The sequence below is a fragment of the Furipterus horrens genome, unplaced genomic scaffold, assembly GCF_987537825.1.
Source record: "Furipterus horrens unplaced genomic scaffold, mFurHor1.1.pri manual_scaffold_6, whole genome shotgun sequence".
Taxonomy (NCBI): domain Eukaryota; kingdom Metazoa; phylum Chordata; class Mammalia; order Chiroptera; family Furipteridae; genus Furipterus; species Furipterus horrens.
Window position 1 is genome coordinate 6190679 of NW_028327176.1, and position 23486 is coordinate 6214164.

General features: G+C 40.0%; 1 pseudogene; it reads right to left on the reverse strand.

The window, feature by feature from the left end:
• Positions 1-23113: 23113 nt before the first annotated feature.
• LOC150005628 (U2 spliceosomal RNA) lies at positions 23114-23219 on the reverse strand (annotated as a pseudogene).
• Positions 23220-23486: the final 267 nt, after the last annotated feature.

The following is a 23486-nucleotide window of genomic DNA, read 5'->3' on the forward strand; positions in this document are numbered from 1 at the left end:
CATTTACTCTTCTTTAAAATGTATTATCCTCCCCAAATGATTCTGTATTACTTTCTTATAGCTACTGCAGAAAAATTACCACAAACTTAGCGGCTTAAAGCAACACAAATATATTCTCCCTCTGTTCTGGAAGCCAGAAGACCGACATCCCAGTGTCAGTAAGGCTGCGTTTCTTCTGGAGTTTCTAAAGGAGAATTCATTTCTTGGTCTTTTCAAGCCTCCAGAGGCATCCTACTTCCCTGGCCTCCTGGCCCCTTCCAAGACCATCATTCCAACCTCTGATTTCTTTGTCACATCTTCTTTTCTTCTGACTTTGACCATTTGGCCTCCTACTTAACGTAATCTTGTAATGACATCGGGCGCACTCTGATAACCCAGAATAATCTCCCCATCTCAAGATCCTTAATCTTATCTCTAAAGTTTTTTTCACCATGAAAGGTAGCATATTCACAGAGTTCAGGGATTAGGATACAGGGATGTGTGGGGGTCTGGTATTCTGCCCCCCAGAGTCCTTTATCTCATCAGAATTCTGTGTCATAAAAATATAAGGGGTGATGGTAATTTATTAATTTTTAATTTTATGCCTATAATTAGGATGGATACAAGACAAAATATTAATTTTTATTTAATTTATCTGAATCCAAAATCACCTCTCTCTTCCTGATCAGTTGGTTCTATAATCTCCTCCCCCACCCCGTGACATGAGGACATGGGACAGGGAGAACTGAGGAACTGATGGCCTCTTTTTTGCCCCAGAGTGGAGGATAGTCTCCCTTCTCACACTATTTTCTTATTTATAGCATTAATGCTACTTGACATTCCCAATTGTCCAGTCCCATTACTCATCTAATGGACCCAGAGTGTCTGCAGTAAGAGGGTGTGGGACCCATTGAAAGGCAGGAACTGAGTTCAATGGTCTCAGAACCCAACTCTCTCCCCAAACTCTCTTCATTGTATGCACCTCTCATGACAGTGTCATGTATAATGTGAGCTTTCAACCCTTCAACTCTCCAATTCCAGCTTTTGTATCTGCTGGAGTTTAGATGGGGCCAAACATTCCTCCTGAATGAATATCTGAAGTATCCTCCCACTGGTTCCCAGCTATGCAGAAAGCTCACAGCTCTTTGTGGCTGTTTGAAGACTCTATCCTGCGATTTCAATTAACTCCCCAGAGACCCAGTTGGATTTTTATAAGTACAGAAATCAATATCACAGAAAAAGACTTAGATTTTAGCTGACAAAATTCAAATCACCTGAGGGGCTTCATAGTTATAAAATCATTGAATATAGACCAATAGTCGTTTTTGGGTTTTTTTTGGAAGATGCTTGGTATGGGTTGAATTGTATCTAGATATGTTGAAGTCCTAACCCCCAGTACCTCAGAAAGTGACCTCAGTTAGAAACAGGGTTGCTGCTGATGTAGTTACTTAAGATGAGGTCATTCGGGTGGGTCCTAATCCAATATGACTGCTGTCCTCATAGGATAAACTTAGATGCTGAAATAGACATGCACAGAGGAAAGGCAATGTGAAGATCAAGAGCAAAAGGAAGGCCGTTTGACAACAGAAGTGAGGGCTGGAGTCACACATCTACCCGGACTGCCTGCCAACACCAGAAGCTAGAAGATGCAGAGAGAACCTCCACTAGAGCCGCTGCAAAGAGCAGACAGCACTGATTTGATGACTTCCAGCCACCGGAGCCGGGAGACAACACATTTCTATCGTTTTAAAACACCGAGTCTTTGGAGCTTTGTGTGATGGCCCTAGTACACTAATGAAATGGTTAATGCCCCAATAATTAAAGAAACTGAACAAACGTTCCTTCTGTCTTTTGAAAATAATGATAACAATAGACGAGATGGAGACATAGCAGCAGCAGCAGCGGTAGTTACAGTAACGGTAGGAAGAGGAGCAATAACAGCACAAAATCCTTGTTTGTGCCAGGTGCTACCTGGATACTTAAATACATGTTTACTACCAAAAACAATCATCATAATAACAACAATAACAACAAAACACTGAGTCTAACATTAAGGTCTTGCCAGATTCCAAAATTGTTGAGTGCCAGGGGCAGGATTTTAGCCCAAAGCCTTCTCTTCTGACTCGGCCACTCAGTTAATCTCCCTTGGAAAACAAATGTGCACTGACATGTTTCCAAGTTATTTTAAGATATAAATGTTTCCTTTTCATGACAGTCATTACCTGTGAACACAGTAAACACTGTGATCTTTTAATTTGGTGTGCGAGCAATTAGAGGAAAGAAGTTAACTTTGTATGAGCACTGAACGACTTGAAAACCCACGGGAGCTGTATATTATATCATTTAATTTTCACGAGTAATATCTCAAGCAGTGTGTCAATGTTTGCCATTCGTGAGAAAACTCGGGCACAGAGGGAACTAAATTGCTATTCTCTCAACGATAAAGGGAACAGAACTTGGTTTCTGCATGCGGTTAAGCGGTGCTCTATTTTAGCAGGAAGCACACTAAACTGTGAAGATTCATGGTACCGAATTCTGGCCCTTGAGTCTACCGCACATAAACCTATCCAATCTCTATTTCCTAAACCATAAAATGGTGGCAATACCAATTTCTCTGCATACCTTTCAGACCTGTCAGGAGACTTCAACGCCATAATGTTTGGGAGCCTGTTATACACTCTATAACATACATCAATTTCAAGTAACTTTATTTAGAATGAAGAAGAGTGTAAAAAGAAAGCAGAGGAATATTCAATAGCACCTCTGAGTTCCAGGGGACACCACAGACACGATCTCATTTAACTTCCACAACAAGCATGTCAAAGTTTTTGTCTCCAGGAAAGCAGAATCTCAGGGGAGGCCAGCACCAGGACCAATATCACATAGTAAATAAGAGGGAACAAAGGAAATGTGGGGGACACAGTGACAAGAAAAGGCAGCCACAATCCCTTTCCTTATAGCGCTGACAGTCTAACTGGACAGAGAGACGTTAGTCACAAAATAAAATATAAAATCACAATGGCAAGAAGGCCAAACAGGGGAGGTACACAATGTTTTCTTCTTTGGGAATCTATACCCACCCTCCTACACGATCTTTATGGCAGAACTGAGAACACCTTTCATGCTCAAAATTTCTTCTTGGTTCACATATCTAATAAGAAGGGTGTTTTCTTCCAGCCTTTTGGATAAAAATAGCCTTGACATTCTCAAAGCCTAGTCTAATATATATCCGCCCACTTGGGTTACACTTTCTGTTGTTTGGGGTGAACTCATGGTATCATGATTGTGTTGAGAAGACAAACCTGTTCTTTCCTGTCTCTGGGCTAAAGAGGTCTCATGACCATCCTTTTCCAGAGTCTTACTGGTCACCCTGCAGTTGTATTTATGCCTCTGAGCTTACCATTGGTGAACTGAACACTCCGCCAGCACCTTATCATCTCTCTAACACAGGACGCATCTGAGGCATTTTGATAAGTTTCTGTGATGGCTCAGAGCCTCGAGGTAGTCAGTGACAAGGGCTTTGCTGTGGCAAAACCAGTCAGAGACCAAGCTTGGTAATTTTCTTAGTCTAAGGAGGACACAAGAAAGAGCCACTGTAATTAGAAAAGGGGAGTGGAGAACTTATGAATAAAGATGAGAAGGAGGTGATGATTATAATAATAATAAAAGTGGTGACAACATCCACAGCTCAAGAGCAGTTACCTTTCATTTAGAGCCTGCTCTAAACCCAGTGTATTTCATGCATAGCCTCTAATCCTCACCACAGTCTAATGGGATAATACTCTCAGTTTAGAAATAAGAAGAAGGAAGACCAAGGTCACAGACAAAGCAAACGACAATGTGTGCAGTTTGAACTGTTCCAGGTACCATTCTGCCTATGAAATTGATCTCACTGCTATAAATTTGGAAGCCATCCCCTCACTTTGCTCATGTATCTGGATCCTTTCACACTATCCATTTCATGCTATTCTTATCCCTCAGAGGTCGAGATCCTATCCCTACCCCTCCGACCACTCAGCAGAGAGAGACCATCTGGAAACTTTCCCTTTGGACCTGCCCTGATTTCAAGTACTATTTCCTTCTATAACTCTTATCACCAGCACCACGTGACTCCCCTCTGTACACAGCAGACTAGACCCAGGAAAACAGCTCCAGTTAGGATAGAGATTAAGTTGAACATATCAATACTTCCAATCTGGTTTGTAACTGCTCTCTTCCCAGTCAATTTCCCTTCCATCTTCCCTTTCTAGGACATATGCTATATCTCTCGTATTGACACAGCACGGCTCAATGTGGATATCTATGCCCAATTAAAACTTAACTTTTCCTTCCTATTTTCTATTAACCGATAGAACGGTTTATGTATGACTTTATTATTTGATAGCTTTGCTTCTGATCACCTTCTGGCAGAGTGTCAGAAAGAAGTTAGAGCAAGCCATGCCTGTTCTGTTTCAAATGTGTCTCAACATGCTAGAGAGAGGACTGTATCCAGAAGCTCTATCTCCCATGAGTCTAATAATGTGATGAACTCAGCATAGTCTTCAGTTAGGTTACATAGTAGAGTTAAACTTTTTCCCCTTTACATTATCTAGTACTTATGACATATGCAGGACCATTGACTTCTAGAGTTGCCCCAGCCTTTCTTATGACCTACCATTCAGCTAACAAGAATGGGAAGAAGTATACAAATACATTCAAGCTTTGGTTTTACTGTTTTAGGATCAGATTCTTTCCCTATAACAGCATTTACATCTCACTGTTGATAATTTTATTAGTAAGAGAAGAAATCTCATGGAGAAATAGTTAAAAGTAACTACAGCATCAAATGTTTTATAGTTTTTATTACTAAAGTTAAAAATTTAAGACAGATTAGTGAGTAGTCTTGATTCTCTTCTTGACTTTGCTAATTATCTTTTAAACAAAAAAATAAAATATTTATAACTTTGTCTTCCTCACTAGCTGATCCTGATTATGAAATTAAGTATTATGTAATAAAGTGCTTTGTAAACTTTAAAATATTATGCAGATATAAAGACGATTATTAATAAAGGGCTTATCATACCGTACAATTGGTTTGCTCCCTGCCCAAGTCAGAAAAATACTTCAAGACCTCAAATTTTACATTTGTGAAAAGATGCTTATAAAATGTGAAACTAAGGTCCCTTCTAAACTAACATTAGATCATTCTAAGTGGGTTGGACATTTCATCTAAGACATTTTAAGGAAATGAACCACTTTCCTAATCAAAGAACTATTCAAAAGAGAACACTTTGATCCTTCCTTATGAGTCATTTCACAGTTGGGGGACACCTTCTAATTTTATTTTCAACCAGCACCAATCAATCACTGAAAGAAGAGAAATAACATGAGTTAGAACTGCTAAAAGACTTAAATTAACAATTCAGTCTAGCAGAAAAAATATCTAGTTTAAGGAAATCACTGATTTCCATAAAATGTGGACGTTCAAACTGTCCACTAAGTTGATCCATTTAAGAGGCAATTCAGCTGAACAATTTTCCAGGAAAGCATATAAATAACATATTAGAACTGCTTTCTTTAAGAGATTATAATTAGCCCTGATTACAGTAGAATTGACCTCATCTTTATCCTAAGGCAAGTTTTAAAAAGCTATGAGTCCCAAGTAAACATTTTTACTATGTGTTTTTGCCCCTAATTTAAAAGATACAGAATGAGAACTAGGAAGGTGAAATAATTTAATCAAGGTCATATAGTAATTTGGCAAAAGAAACAAAATTAGATACGTGATGTCTGTCCAGAAAGTATCAGGCCATGTAATATGAAAAATAGAGACATTTATTATAGAAAATATACAAGAAACATTGTACATAGGTCAAGGACACCTCAGTTCCCTTCAAAGTAGGCACCTGGAACCTCACAGAGGTCTCCCAATCTCCATCAGCTGCCCCATCATATTTTCCTGAATCTCATTGACGGTCTAAAATCTCTTCCCTTTCAAAGGTGATTTTAGTTTTGGAAAAAATCAGAACTTGCAGGGAGCCAAATCTGAGCTGTAGTGGGGCTGAGTCACCTGGGTGATCTGATGTTTGGCCACAAAACTCTGCATGAGACAGGATGCATGAGTGGGCGGGTTGCCATGATGAAGCTGCCAATCACCAGTGGCCCACAGCTGCAGCCTTCTGAATCATTCAAATAGTTTCCATGGAGGAATATTCAAGCTTTATGCAAAATCTGATGCAGATTTGTTGCTCTTCTTGCCAGTCATTTTGAATGTGACAGCCACACAGCACACATGTTCTCAATGGCATCTGCCACCCCCACTGACTAGTACAGTGAAGTCGTCATTGTTCACACACGCACATTCCAGTCCACTCTCCTTGGCTGCCAGATTACACTGCTGCCTCGCAAACCATTCTTGTTATATTAACAATGGCTGGACTTTTTCCGGACAGACTTTCATAGGTTATGACTCCAACTCCATTTTTCTATATAACATTTTTAATAGGGAGTTGCATTTCTGGAAGATTCGTATTCTCTATATATCAGTAATTGAAAAGTGTGAAAGTTCAACCTTTTAGTATATACTGAGCAGTGCTTTTTGATGGTATCTCCTCTCTCTATATGAATTTGGAAATAGTTGTAAATTATAATTAGTTGATTGACAGGTCACTGTGTCTACAGAAGAATTAAAGAGAGTTGTTCATTAGATTCCACATATAAGTTTTCACTTATATGTTACTTGTCTTTCTCTGACTGACCTATTTAATCTAATGAACAAAATAAACTAACAAACAAAATAGAAACAGACTCACACATACAGAGAACAGACTGACCGCTGTCAGCGGAGAGGGTTTGGGAGACTGGCTGAAAAAGGTGATGGTGTTCAGCAAAAAAACAACAACAACAAAAAAAAACCCTCATAGATACAGACACAGACAACAGTGTGGTGATGAACAGAGGGAAAGTGGGGTGAGGGACACTGAAAAGAGTAAAAAAGGGGATAAGTGGTGATGGAAGGAGACTTGACTTGAGGTGGCAAACACACGATACAATTTACAGATGATGTGTTATAAAACTGTACACCTGAAATCTATATAATTTATTAACCAGTGTCACTCCAATAAATTCAGTATTTTTTTTTTTAATTAAACAAAAACAAAAGAGAGTTATTGCCTTTTAGGTGCTGGGCAACCAGCAAAGGATTTAGGCTTTGCCACTGACCAGCTGTGAGATCTTATACGAATTAGAAACTCTGCCATTTCCCATTTTCATGTCTAGTCATTTATGCTTGATATTGTAAGTTCAAATATTAGAAGCGACCCCAGCATGTTCTGTCAGTTTTCTGACTCATGAGACTCTTTAAATCCCATACTTTCAGTTCTTTAAATCCCATACTTTCTTTTTTCTTTTTTTTTTTTTTTGATAGAATAATCTCCGACCTCAAGGGTTTTTGAGAGATCCAATTCAGGACACTACTCAGTCTCCAAGTTTCTTCAATACCCATAGTAAAATGATGACTTCCGTTCCAGCCCTCCTATAGTCTTTTCCCAGAACGTCAACCTAAGAAGCAACTGAATTATATACTCCGAGACGCATCAACCTTGTTACAATCAAAAGATGCTTAGTTAGTTTTGTGGGGGGGGTTTGGACACCAGTTTTAGAGAGCAAATGTCTACCAAAAAATTATATTTATTCTATAGTGGTTAACTCCTGTTTATTTCCACTTGCTATTGGTTAAAGAACTATGTAACTGCCTATAGGAGCTTCCTGTCAGCATCAACTTCCCAGTTGTAATCATTTCAGCCAATTTGATATTATAGTAAATCTGTGTAACCTTGCTGAGAAGTATATGTCTATTTCAGTATTAGACATATTGAAAAGTTTGGTAGGGCCTCTGATATTACCATTACCAAGCTGGGAGAACTCCTACTCAGAATTATCCCTATCACCCACTAGAATTGAGAAATTTAACTATCTCATAATATTTGATACTGGATAAAAAGAACTAAGTAGATAATTGGACTCTACTCAAAATAGAAGGGATAATAAGTATCAGGAACTGAGATATTCAGCTTTTATTCATTTTTAATTAGACTACACACCTGCAGGTGAAACACATTTTCTTGGTTACATTTTCTGGGGGTGTTAATGTATTCTTAACTGATGATGAGTCAAGAGTGTATTTCAGAGAAATGCTGAAATTCTCCCCAGTAAAACTTGAAAACTTAAGAGAACCCTGTGGTTTGGACAGTCTTGTTTTAGAACTCCTGCCTCTTACCATATGGGTTTCTGAGTAACAGATATTTTTAGGAATATAGCATATATCATGTACTATTGCAATTCTAGTGAAAAAAAAAAAGAAGAAGTAACTATCTCTTCCCAGTCACACATCAACAGTCATAAAAAATCCTTTGCTCTGGCTCTGAGGAGGTGGTTCTGTGACCCCCAGAGAGCCCTGGCCTTCTCAGGGTTCATTTTCTGCATCTGTCAATTGAAGTGGTTGAACTTGATTGTCGGAATACCTTAGGGAATCTCTGAGGCCATTTCTAGATGTAAAGTTGTAAGAATCACAGGTCTATATAACATATTATCTAGGTTTGGTTTTTCTGAAGCGGAGAACTCTTTGACAGACATTGCCACTTCTATACTATTTACCCCATTTGATTTCATTTCCTGTACTTAGTTCCTCATCCCTTCACTCATTCATCCAACAGTTTTATTAAACATCTACTTTGTGCCAGGCACAGAGACAGAAACCGCAGACAGGGGAATTGTAAAGACCCAGGTGAAGGGTTTAAGTACAAATTGTTTGTTACAGAGTAGTTATGGGGATGTAAAGTGCAGCATAAGGAATATAGTCAATAATATTGTAATAACTATGCATTGTGGATACTGGAAATATGGGGGGAAACATTTTGTTTTATATACAAATATATAAATATTATATAATATATGTCATTTTATATTATATATTATATATTATTTATATAATTTATATTTATATAATTTATATTTATATAATTTATATTTATATAATTTATAATTATACATATATATATGTATGTATGTATGTATCATTGTCTACCCACTACGCTGGATACCTAAAACGAATACAAAATAATATTGAATGTAAAATACGACACAGGATCTACCTTCAATGCCCTTATGAATAATGGTTAAAAACTCAAGAATTGGGTCACTGTAATCAAATGCAGTTTCAGTGCTGATGTAGAGAGGCAGTGGTTCAATGGCACCCATGGGAGACCCACTGACGAGCAGGAAGGGACTCCAGGAGGAAAATGCCTCTCAGGGTGTATACAAGCTGGCCAGGTGAAGAAGAAATATGGTGTCCTGGGCAAAACCACACCAAGATTTAAGAACATAGAAAGGAGTTTATCAGACCTGGAGGGCAGGATAGCTTAGTAAACACAGAGCTAAAGGCAGGAGAGGCATCATCAGAGTAGGGAGGCTTTATGAGTTGGGCAATGGATTTGGATTTCAGCTTGAATGGAATGAGACGTCATCGGAGAATGTCAGCCATGGGGGGTTATGGTCAGATTAGCAGGTTAGAAAGATCACGTGGGCTGCAGAAGATAGGTAGACCGAGGACGGGCAGAGGGAGACAGCAAAGAGCCTGGAGGCAGGGAAACAAGTCAGGATGCTTTGGCTAGAATCCCAGAGGAGGCCTGAACTCAAAAGGCTACAATAAAAATAAGGCCTTGAAGAAATGTGAGAGATGAGAAAGAAAAATGATGACATAAGAACACTAAGGGCTAAGCTCCTTCAGATCCAAAATTCAGCCTCAGATTCATCAAAAATACTGACCACATAGGAAGCCTGTAACACGTCACAGCTGCACTTCGCATCTTTCCCTGTGGACACTCCACAGAGATTTTAATGATTGGGAAAACACAGCAGGACAAAAATCTTTTACCAAACAAAAGTATCTCCAAACCCCATTAGACAGTGTGTAATGACCTGCTACAAATAAAAGATTACAAGGGGAAAAATATAAATGACCATAAATCCAGGGGGAATCCACTCTTCTCGCCACATTATATTCAACTTTATTATAGAAGCTTAATAAGCTCATGCATTTCTGCCAGCTTTTGATGACCACTGATGATCAATAGCATTTATTTCCAGAGAGAAAGAGGGGTTGGGGAGGGAGGTCAGGGCCGCGTGTTGATGCTAAAGCTTGTGGGTAATGTCCCATTGCGGTGCGTGATGAAGATCTGATGGAGGAAAGAGCTCCGCAAGCCTGTCTCTGCCTCTGAATTTCAAACTGTGTGTCTCTCTTCCAGATCCTGTTAACACCTCTCGTTCTACAACGGAGTTTGTAAAATAGCTTTATGTCATCTCAAAGGGAAACACAAAAGAAAATGCTTTTTATTTTCTCCTGTGCTTATGAATCTAAATAAAACCCAAAGCTTTGAATTTGGAAATGAAATTGTTGTCGGAGACCAGCTTCATCTAACAGAAGGACGAAACGACAGGGATTCGAAGCTTTCCCATGATGGAGTGGGCTGTCTCAGAAGGAGGAGGGCAAAGGTGTTCTTGTCCATAAAAATGTCCAAGAGGAAAGCAGATGAACATCACTTAGGAACATTGGTAAGATTTCCTACCTCTTTGCCACATTGGGGCAAACCGTGGCTAATTTAATTCTGACCGTCCCTTATAAATCCAAAAATCTCTCTTCCTCCTTCTTTCCTTTTTTTCCCTCCATCTTCCTTTTTCCTCCCTCTCACTTATTCTTTATTTTAAATATGTACCCTGTGTTGTTAGTTTCTTTTCAGAAAAATGCTTTAAAATAGCTTATAGAAATGTTGGTAACAAAACACAATATTGTTAAAAATAAGGAAATGGCAGCAAAGTAAAATTAGAAAAATATGATGATACTAACAGAGGGATTACTATCCAAAATATGAACTATAAAACGGTGTGTGATTCCTGGAGGTGAGTCATACATTTTTAGTGGTGCCTCTTAGTGGCCAGAGTAATTTGTCCCTGAGACCAACAAATTAAAGGTAGAAGTATAAATAACAATAGCAAGATTTAGTCTTATGGTGAAAAGAATTAGCTAGTTTCTTAGGAGAAACAATGTAGTTTCTTGGTCTGACCTCTGAAATTTCTCTTTATGTGTTCTCATTAAAAATAGGACTTTGTGGACTTCTGGTCAAGATGGAGGCCCAGACTGACACACTCCGTCTCCCTGACAACTAAGAAGGAATTCAACTACCGCAAAACCAGAAATAACCAGAAGTTCCAGAAAATAAATGGATGTCCAACATATGAAGTTATAAAGAAGTGGTGCTTGTCGGATGGGTAGGAGGGACGAAGCCGGGGTGGAAAGGTCAAGTTGTGCTGGTGGTGGCAGCAGTGGCAACAGAGGCAGGACGGTGCTAAACAGAGACACTCGTATTTAGGGGGAGATGAGAAGCACCAGGGGAGCACCCCTGGCTGCAGACCAGACCTGTCAGCTTGTGATTCCAATGCCAGGGAAGGCAGACCCCCCATTGCCTTGGACTATGAGGCCCAGAGAGGGTGGGGATGGAGGAGGAAGCTCCCGGTCTCTCAGCAGAGTGATTAGCAGGAACCCATCTTGGACCCCACCCCCTGCAGAAAACGCCACAGTGTGGTGAGACGGGTCACCTGGTTGTGACAAGTGCATGGGGATCTGCCCCCTATAGCGCAGGTGGTGTGACAGCCCTGCCCAGGAAGCAACGGTAAACACAAAACGGTCAGGATGGCACAGATCATGATAGAGATCCTGGTGAAGCAGCTGACCAGACATAAAATATCTAATCTAATGAAGCAGCAGATATTAAATCTTTCTGAGGCTCAGTTCAGAGCTTTGGTAATAAAAATGCTTACAGACATAACAGCAGATCTTAAACAAGACAGGGAAGGAATGAAGGCTAGTCCTGCTGAAATGAACGAAAACACACACAAAACTAGTGGTGAGGGCAAGAAAGCCAAGGATCAAGTCAACAAATCAGAACATAGAGAAGGAACAAACAGTCAACCACTGCAGAAAGAGGAAACAAAAAGTGAGGAAAATGAGAAGAGGCTCAGAAACCTATGGGACAGCTATAAGCAGACAATTTTACCTGGACTGGTACGAGACAGTGAAATGTGCCTTGTAAGATAAGTGTCAGCCAAGAGTCTGGGTATAAGGATAGAGCATTTCTGGTAGAAAACATCAACATCAGCACAGCAATTAAATGAGAAACATTCATTCATATATGTAAGCAAGAAATCAGATGACACTGATGAAAGAGAAGGGGCTGGAAATAGGTCTGGGGCACATAGGATGTGGTACTTCGAATGTCATGCTCAAGAACTTAGATTATGTGTGCAAACAACAAGACCTCTAAATGGTACTAACCAGAAGAGTAGTTTGATTCTGTTTTGAACAGGTAACATATGCCAAATGAATAAAGGATGGTGTGTGTGCGTGCATGCGTGTGTGTGTGTGTGTGTGTGTGTGTGAGAGAGAGAGAGAGAGAGAGCACAAATGGTGTGTGTGTGTGTCAGAGAGAGAGAGCACAAATGGGGTGTGTGTGTGTATGTGTGCGTGTGTGTGAGAGAGAGAACACAGATGGGGTGTGTGTGTATGTGTGAGAGAGAGAGAGAGAGAGAGAGAGAGAGAGAGAGAGCGCAAGACGGAGAGGCCCATTAGAAGCATTTACAATAGAAAGGCAAGAGATGATTACACCTGGACACAGGAGTATAAGAGGAGAGAGGAAGAATGAGGGACAACTGAATCTCTGATGAGGTGCCTGGTTGGTTCTTGGGACGGTCACTACAGACAGGGGATCCAGAAGGAAGAATGGACCTTCCAGATGGCTGAGAAAATCTGAGGTGCTAGGAAGCACCTACATGGAGCACCCCCTTGGCAGATGGATATGTAGGTCTGGAGCTCAAGGAGTGCAGGCTGAGAAAACAGATTTGAGAGTCATCTGCATCTGGCTGAATTTCAAGCTATAGCAGAAGGACTAGTCAGGAGACTGGGGGCGGAGGTAAACACCAAGACAGAGCCGCATGTAATGTATCAAAATACAAAAGAAGAGCCAGCAAAGAAGCCTACAGATGATGTCAGAGACAGGAGAAGAATCAATCAAAAGAGATGTGCAAGCCATAGATGGAATGGGTCAAGGAGCGTAGTCACTGGTGTCAAGCCAAATGGAGAGGAGAAGGGATAAAAACTGGAAAGAGCCCTGTGGATTTGGCAATTTCAAAGCCACTGATAGGATTTTTATTAGTACAGAGCTGTTCCAAGGAGGCAAAACCAAGCTGCCGATGAGGACAAATTGAATGGAGTTTTAGGAAGTGGGTGACTTGTATGTAAAGGACAGAATGATGTCCCGGAGAGAACGGAATGTTAAGGAAGGGATCCTTTGAGAGTTGTAATTGTCCATAGTCCACAAATAAGATGCCAGCCAACAAGCAGAGTTTAAAATAAAAGAGAGAAATGTAATAACCCGGGTCAATCAATATTCCCAAGGACTCCAATCTAAAAGTACAAGTTGTAGCCTTGAATAATGTCATCACCCTATTTTCGCAATTAGACTTCAAGAAAGACCTTGTGGAAGCAGGCTTACTCAACTCTTTTTAACTTCAGTTACAAGGAACACGTCTTAGTTCGCAGTATGTATTCAGAAAACATTTAATGAGAATTTAACATTTAGTGAGAGTCATACTCAAAAAAACAAGTATAAAATAAAATCCTGGGATATTTAATAATAAAGATAATTTTTGTGTTCTTGTTTCATTATTGAATAGGCTATAAAAATATATCTACAGTTTTTAGGAGGCCCTTGTTTTCATCTCAGTTTCTTTAATGACAGCTCCATTGTAATTATAGTAAACACAGAAACTGTGTAATTGTAAATTTTGTCTACAGATGGAATTGTAACATTGAGCAAATCTGTGGCCCTCCTTGGAGAGAAATCCCACATGTCTGAAAGGTATCTGAGTGGAAACCATGTACTATCATATTCCCAGCTATGCCTTCATGGTCTTTTGTAGTCGGGGATAGACTTACCCTTTTATTTAATTTGAACAGTTGCAGAGAAATAATATTTGTCCTTTGGCACTGTTATGATATGATACTTGAGTAAAAGAAAAATAAAAAGCTGACATACCAGTAGGAGAACCTTTACTAGTGTTTCCTAGTCTTCTATTTTTCCACACTTCATAAACTCCTGGATTAGCTCCTTGGGTACACACGATGGTTCATTTGCTCTTCCGGGAAGCAACATTACCTAGGGCAGGAATCAGGATGGAAATGTGACATCAGAGACCAAAGGGACAAAGCAGGTGTTGTGCTAGTTCGGGAGTCCTGGAAGCAAGTTACCTGACTAAACGTAGCAGATAATTAGGAAGTCAAGGACAGAACCTGGGCATGAAAAGGAGTCATCATTTTGCAAGAATCTCAAGTGCAAATAAGTTTGTTTTTCTATACCAGGATTAATTTAGATAGCAGGGACTTAGTGGGAATCAGAATACTGCTACTGAGTATTTGTTTGGCATCAACCATCTCTGTGACGTTGGCCAAAGTCTCTTCTCTTTTATATGTCTGTATTTATGAAATAATTGGTGTAGAACAAAAACATAGAAAAAGATTATATATCCATGTTTTTATTATCAGACTAAATTGATAGCACTTTTACTTAGTGTAGAACAGTACAAACCATTTAAAATTCCAAAATACCTAAATAATATAGTTTGTCTGGACTTACCTACTGCTATGGACTGAGCTGTGTTCCCCCCAAATCCATATGGTGAAGCCCTTCCTCACAACCTGACTTTATTTGGAAATAAGTCTTTAAGGAGATAACTAAGGTGAAATTCATAAGGATGAGCTCTAATTTAATATGAGTGGGGTCCTTCTAAGACTCTCTCTATCTCCATCCCTCTCTCTTCACACAGGCACAGAGAAAGGTCATGGGAGGACACATCGAACCTGTAGGTGACTGTCTGTAAACCAAGAAGGGAGGTGTCACCAGAAACCGAATGTTTTAGCACCTTGATCTTGGACTTGCTTCTGAAGTGAGAGAAAATAATTTTTTGTTGTGAAACCACCCAGAGTAAGCAGATTGCGACAAATGCCATTACAAGATGCCATCGAATCAATTTAGACATTGCTTCATGATTTATAAGTCAATCATCTTAGCATATTTTAAAAGGCCACTCACGAACTGGACTCACTCTGGTGTCCTAGCCCCCTCTCCCCCCGTTGCTCACGCTTGATGTATCTTTTCACCCCAAATACCAATTTGCTTGCTTACATACTAAATTGTTTGTATTTTTTGTGCCTTTGAACAAGTAGTTCCTTACATTTGGACCTTAGACCTAGAAAAATGTATAATTTAAAAAGGAATGAATATTTATGTTTCCAGCAGGATAAAATTAAATAAGCATCTGGGGAAAAGCACCCTAGGTCACAGGATTTGGGGAGGAGGCTGCAAATCACGGGGAGCAGTAGAGGGGCAAAGAGCGCCATCCACACGCACGGTGTCATGTCACATGCGATGCCGGAGAAGCATGCACAAGGGGGCGTCTGCCCTCAGGGAGAGTCTAATCCATCATAATTGGTTGAATATTCTCCATGGCTTTAATGCCACGTGATGAGAGCATTTTGTTAGTTCGCAAAGAATGGTTTATGTTGACAGAACTCAGATTAGGAAGAAAGCAATGTAGCCTGGTCCAAAGCCTCAGAGGAAGAGAGTTGTTTTTCCTCTTCACTTTGTAAGTAAACTGTGTATTTTGTTTTCAGTTTCACAGTGAAACAAGAGTGACCTGGAAACCAGTAATTAAGGCAAGTTTATTTTCTAGGAGTCTCAAAAGAAGGAATCGAGGAGACTCATTGTTAATGGCTTGCCACAAACCATGCAGAAGGAAAGGCAGCAGAAGCAGAACCCCAGTTAAAGGCTCAACTTGACCACCTCGTGCAGAGACATCGTTGCCCTCATGAGTCGGGCTCAGTGCATAGTCCCTAGTAAAGGAGAAGCCCCATTTCTCAAAACTTCTATAAAAGCGCTTCATTTCCAAAAGAGTTCCCAGTGGCCTATGTTTAGTGTGATGCTCACCTATACCCACCCAGTCTTGAGGTTTTCTACTACACGCTTGGCTTAGGTCATGTTGCTTGTTAGGAGGTAGTACACTGAACAGGGAGCAATTTAACGGAAAGGCTGGGAAACACACTTCCCACGATTCTTGGTAGGAAGAAAGGAACTATTCCTTGTAGAGCGCTTATCATGGCCTTGCGAACGGTGCGTGGGAGGAACTATGCCTCATCTCCCAAACTCTGCTCTCATTGTGAAGCCTACCTGACAGCCCTGCCCTGATCCTGATATTAAAACAGAGCATCGGGCACAAATGGCGCTATGATTATTTGTTTCTTGCCCACAGCTTATTTCTCCTGCATATGTGTCTTTATTCAATCATTAATTAATTCAACCACTGCGGAGTGCCTAGTGCTGTTCTAAGGGCGGGGGAGGGTATGTGAGAAACACTTTTCAACCGCGGGCCTCACGGTCTCATGAAGACCACCAGTGAGTATTTTTATCCCAAATAGGAAATGCAAATGCATTAATAAAGGAAAGTATATAGAACCCAATGATCCATCTGGAAAGCCTTTCTCTCTTCTCCCTCAGGTGGGATTGAAGGTAGGTAGGGAAATTTGCCTATAAATATAAATACTTCACAATTTATCGCTTTCAAGAAAGATCTCCTAATGCTCAGCTCCTCCAGGAGGAGCTGACCACTTCCTTCAGTGCACCCTTTACTTCCTATGCTCTCATCCCTACACAAATGACGTTTCACTGAGTGTATGAGCCACACAGGTACCTCCCTCTCATGGTGACATCCTCTCAGACAGGCACTGTATTATCCCTGACACGCTGCTTATTGTCTAGAGTATCATAGAGATCAAGAAACAATGGGTGGAGAGTGGATGAATGGATCAGTGGATGACTTAATTAATCTTGTCCCCTTTCTTTCTCCTACAAAGGTCACCTTTTTAAATGAGTGATCCATACTTGTATTCATATTTTCCACAAAACCTCTCATACATTTTTTAAACGTTTCTGGAAAATACTTATAAATCCACATGCAGTTGTAAGAAATAATACAGACGGATCATCTATAACATTCACCCATCTTTTCCCATACTAGTAACATCTTTCAGAACTATAGTACAATAATTTACCCAGTAACTGACGCCGAGGCAATCCACCGACCTTTTCAGATCTGGCCAGTTTTCAGTGTGCTCATGTGTGTGCCTATGTAGTTCCATGAATGTTTATCAGTGTGTATGTTTGTGTGGCAACCACCCCAGTCGAGACACTGAACAGTTCCATCACAAACACTCTCATGTCTTGTAGACCATTGGCCTCTCCCACAGACCGGTCAAGATTCCTTCTCAGGGCACATTTCCCACTGCTCTCACTCTTTGGAACCAGGTACAATACTGCACACCCTGAAAGCTTCTCCTGCGCGTTCTCTTCTACAAACTCTAATACCAAACCTATGTTAGGGAAAGGGACAGGAAAGGGGACTGTGTCACAACTGTGGATTCACACCCACTCTTGGCCCACAGTGACAGATGTTCCGCTCTGAGAAGGAAAGGAAAACTTTCAGATACTGACACTGATTAGGCGTAGTATCACAGAAGTATGACGTGCCTACACAGGTGTGGGTACTCAGCTAATTTCTGCCTGCACATTGTGTTCAGAAAATTAACGCTCATTTTTATACATTTCTAGTGCTCCATTCTTTATCCAGTCTCTGTTTCTCTAAGAAAACAATTCTGGCTCTCTTCAGTAAACACGCGATTTTTCAAACTAGTTAATTGGCTGGTGACCTTACTAGGAAAGGAAAAATATTAACTAACTTTATAGTATATGTCTACTTAAAATTGGACTTCACTTAAAAACTCATTAAAATATACTAAAAAAGTTATTCATAAACATTTATCTTTTGAGATAAAAATACTAAGAAGTTTTACGCTAAAATATTTTCTATGATCTATATATAAAAGACCAGAAAGTTTTTTTGAGATCATATTAAGCACCTCTATATAATTTTACCTTGAAATCCTTGTAAGTTGGGTCTAAAATCAAACTTGTGAGTCATAATCTATGTTTAGTTAGAAATAAGATAGTTTAAGGAACCCCAGTATAACTACTTTTGTATAATCAAGAATGCCGTAGTACGACTATATTTAGAAGCAATCATGCATTTATGCAACAGATGTTAGTGGGGGCCTTCCATGTGCCAATGGCTATGAAGTGCTTTGGAAATAAAGAGATAATATAGACAGGGTAGCTATCCTCACGGAGTTCACAATCCATTGCTAGAACAGATACTGAAATAATGATAATGAACTTCTGTACCTGACATGAAAGGGTATACACCAAGGAGAGTGGGGCTGGAAAACAAGAAGCGGGTCTGTTGATTTTGTGAATATTGGGGACAATTTCATTGAGCTATAAGCTGCATCTCGAATTTTACTTGGCTTCAACATTAATAAATACAAACTTCTCTGTAAATGAAAGAAACTAGTCATTAAATTGTATTGGAGGATTTACTTGAACTTCCTTGGAACAGGAAAACTGTTAGTTAAAAAGAAAAAGAAAATCATCATCCCTTCCACCTAGGACTATGCTTTGAAAACTTCTAATAAAAGTTAAGGTATTGATAATATTTTACAACATATTGATCATCCCCATATATTTTTGCCTTATTTAATCATCATAACAATCCTGTCAGTTAGATGTCACTATCCCCTTATTAAAGAACATTGTATTCGAGCCAGCAGTCTTTCAGCACAAAGTGGAGGCAGCCTTTGAAAGCATTATTCTGCAGCGTATGCGGTCTGTCCAGTCTTATATAGTGCTTCTCAATCAGCTCCCACGGAGCATCTTCAGGACTGCTGATGAGAATCACTTAAACTGACGAACCTCCTGAAATAGGAGGGAAAATGCCATCGACCTGAGTTTCGGAGGGAGGAAGGTGAGGTAGTAAATTTCACTGAATGTACAGTTAATGAGCAGTGATAGGCTTATTGACTTATTTACATAATCTTTTTAAAAAATCAGTGATAATTATTATTGTAATAGTAAGATGTTATCACGACTCTATTAACATTAAATATTTGATTATGCTTTGGAGGATGCAAGTTTTCCTCGCGTGCATCATCTTCTTTGATTCTCATTTTGAGACGTTGCTGGCGTAAGCCTTTATATTTTCCATTCGACAGATGAATAAACAATCTCAGAAAGTAATTTACAGACATATATCCAGTGAATATGGCAGAGCTAAGGCAGAACTATGATGCTTTTGAAACCTCTCCAAGAACTAATGCATGATCATCTTGAATGTAAAATATAACTTCTTTAAGACATGGAGAAGGTCAACAGCCCACAAAGGCAGAAACGGCTTTTTTATCTGCTTATTCCTAGTGCATAATGCAAGACCTAGCAGGTGCCTCATATTTGCTGATGACTAATAAATAATTGAGCAGCGAACAATGAAAAAATGCCATGTTCTCCTCTCTCCTTCAGCTAGACACACAACGATCCTAAGACATACGGCAGGACTGTCAGCTTCAAGTCAGCCACAGGAAGCCTATTCAGAATTAGTAGCTCTTAGCGAATATCAAGCCCAATATCTAAAACTTACACACACATGTACACACACAAACACACATGCATGTAATCACGTCACCTTATACCAAATTCCATTACAATCAAAACCCCAGTATGGAAGGATTCATGGTAAATTTCTAATAATTTGCCTTACTATTCAGCATGTCACTTTGAAAATAGCAGGGGCCCTGGAATCAGAGTGACCTAAGAACTAATAAAGTGCTCATAGCCAGTAGTTGTGTGACTTTGAAAACATCAGTTAAACTTTCCGAACCTTAATTTCCTCAGCTATAAAATGGTGCTTCATATCTATTTTGAAGGATTGTTGTGAAGAATCAAGTCAGTGTTTCTAAAGCACCTACCACTGCCTGCATATAGTAAGAGCTCAGGAAAGGCTGGTGCCTGCTAAGTTACAGTTCCTAGAATAGGCTTTTCCAGGAAAAAATAGCCAGTCTTTGTTCCCAGAAGCATTTGGAAACAGAATCCCCGTTACCCATACTAAGGAGAGCCAACATACTGCTCCAGCGAGCCAGAGCTGGAATGACGTAGAAATGTGTGCTGTGCCAGGAATGATGCCCCAGCTCTGTGGGGACATGGTACACCAAGACGGGAAGCCACACCGTGCTACTGACTGAGCCCATTTGCAACCACCATCAGCATTGACTTGAGCACATTTCTCAGGCAGGATATGAACAGATGGTGATATTTCTCACTTACATTCCTACAGCCATGATACTTGGCACGTGTGGGCATCGTTTTCACCCTGAAGAAAAGTGACTTTTAAGGAAGGAAAATACCAGTTGTACAAATCCCAATCAAGGGATGAAAGAGAGAAAGAAGAGTGAGTGTGTGACCTGGAGAATCCTTTGTAGCTACCACCTCGTAGCACAGCTGGTGCATAGCAAAGGCAAAATAGTTGAGCATCAGAGAGTCATAAGGCAGGCGACAGAGGGCAAGTCCAAAGTGCTGGGAGAGGAAAGGAAAGCTTCACACTGAAGACACATTGGCCTTTTCCAAGGAAAAGTCTACCAGATAAAACCATTTCAAGTGAGTAATTGGAATCAATCTGCCTTCTGGGTTAGGATTCATGCAAAACTTGCAACTCAAAGAAAATAGTTATTATACACAACATTCAGAAAGATAGAGAGGAAGAAGATATGAGGACAAAACGATATTCCTAATAAATGACACAAATTAAGCTAAGTGGTCCTAATCTTCATCAGGTATTTTATCACCAGTAACTCTGCTTTCTTAATTCTAACCGAGTCTCGGAAAGGTGTAAAACCTCAAACAAGGTCACACTGCTTAACGCCAGATTTCTGGCATTTCTATTGCTGTGGTTCTCAAAGTTGAATGTGTATTAAAAGCACACGGAGGGCCCGTTCAAGCACATTGCTAGGCACCATCCTGAGGAGTTCGCATTTCTTACCCATTCCTTAGTGACACTCACGCTGTGGCTCAGGGACCACCCTTAGAGAACCACGGCGTGCTTCTGTGAAAGACCAGGATGCACTATTTAGTTGTAGGCTTTTGTTCTGCCCAAGATCCAACTAGTCAAAAGAAGAACAGTCTAGAATCAGGACTTGGAATGATTAATCTCAGCAAAAAATCTGCTAGGGGGTTTTGGCAAGTCTAATGCATGCACTGCAAAGTGCACTACATAGCCAGCATTAAAACACTGTGCACCACTCTGGGGCTCAGTAAAGGCTCTGAGAAAGTAAAAAAGGAGGCCCTGAATGATCTGTTTGGAAAGGGCTGGGGACAGAGGAATTAGAAAGAAGGAGGCGGGAGCAGAGGAGGAGGCAGTTGAGTGCCTGGGCCTGCCTGTGGACAGGTGGGGGTGGGGGCAACGATTCAGATGCTACAACCCTTCAGGGAGCTGTGAAGCCCAGGAAGGAGCCAGAGTAAAGCAGGACAGCAAGACTTTTGGAATAAAATCAAAAGCTGTGATAATAATTAGGTAGGTCTTCTGTTGGGTCAAGTGGCTGTATTTCTATTTGGAAGCCAAACTAACATTTCCCTAACATCTCGTCCCTTCTGTCCTGCTACCAGAATCCTGACTTTTTTGATATTATTCAGGGGGAACCATATGCAGCCTCCAGGCATAAATCATAAATTGTCTAAACATCGATTGTTCTAGGGGTAAAAAAAATGTACCCCAGTTCAAGCCCAAGCTTCATAAAAAGTCTAGTAGGTGACGCCTGTAATTTATTTTCCTTTGGTAAAAATACAGACACATGAAGAAGCAATGCTGTTCCTGTGTTAGACTCTGCTGTGTGGAGACTTCCTGTGTTAGACTCAGCCATCTGGTAGACCTGAGGGAGTGGCCAGGGATGTGTTGGAGAAGGCAGTTTCCAGAGGAAATGACAATTGGGCTCTTCAACTACCTCACTCCAGATCTCATGGTGTGTGCGATCATTAAATGCTGTGTTGGCTTATTTTAATGTTTAAGAAAGTAATTGGTACAACTGGGAAATGAGATGTGATCTTTAACAGGACTTAACTAGAGGCCTAGTCTCTCAATAACAGCCTTGTTTAGGTAGTCAAGTCTGACACATTTTCTCATAGAACTTTTGAGGACACAAAAAGCTTTCTAAATTATTGATCTCACTATGCTGAACCCTTAGTTAAACAATGTAATAGAGCTCCTTTCTATATAGGATCAAGTTTAGGTTTCTATAGGGTCTTTTGCATTTTATTCTAAGTCTCCAGTCTATTTTCCTACTCACAAAAAATATCAATGTTTATTTCTTTTTGACATCAACTTCAATTTTTACCATATGTAGATAGGCATTTGGTGGAGTTCAGAGCTATACAGGAAGTACAGTATGTTGGCAATGTCTTGCCGATCTAATTTTATAGACTGAATAATTCTCCAGCAATTAAAGTTAATCTAAAACAGATTACATTTTTAATGTCAATTCAGGATCAAGAACAGAATAGGAAGTCATTGAGCAAAACAAAGAAGAGGAAGAGGCAATAGCCCAGTTAACTCAGAGCTGCCAGAAGGAAAAAAGGAAACCTCCCACGGTTTTCCTTCTAATTAATTCCTCCTATAGGTCCTGCTACCTACTACACCTTTAACAAGATACAGCTCCCAAAATCTACCATCAAAAGCTAAAAAATAGAGCAGCTGATAATGAAGTCATCAAATACATTAAAAATGTCAGCCTCCTCCAGCCTCCTACAACTGATGTGGTTACAGAGATCACTTGTTCTAGTCTTCATTTGCTATGGATGGTGTGCAAGGTGGCTGCCCTCTACACTTGGCCTCTGTATTCATGTCCTTTGGAGGGGACTTCTGCAAGGAAAAATACATAGTGTCTGCACCACAGCAGCTAATGTTTAAATCAAAACTGATACTGGTCTTTCCATACCTTTATAAATATGAGCCAATAACAACAGTATTCTAGAAATATATAAAACAAAACATCAATCCCAAAGACAGAAGAGAAACCTAAGAAAACAGTAAATACAAAAGTGCTAGACATGAACAATGAAAACATTTAAGCAGATACTGAACTGATAAAAGTAATAGCTAACAAGCTTTAAACTGATAAGAACAGATACTACTATTTGATCTTAGCCAAAAGGCCGAGAAGCAATAGCTGACAAGCTTTACAAAGGATGGAGGAATAATGAAGAAAATTATTGAAAATAACAATTTCATAGAAACAGAGAGCAGACTGATGGCTGTCAGAGGGCAGGAGATTTGGGGAGATGGGTGAAAAGGATGAAGGGATTAGGAAAAAAAACTTCTAAGTAGAGAAAACAGTATGGTGACTCCCTGAGGAAAAGGTGGGTAGGAGGAGGTAGATGAGGCAAAGGGGGGATAAGTGGTGATGGAAGGAGACTTGGCTTTGCATGGTAAAC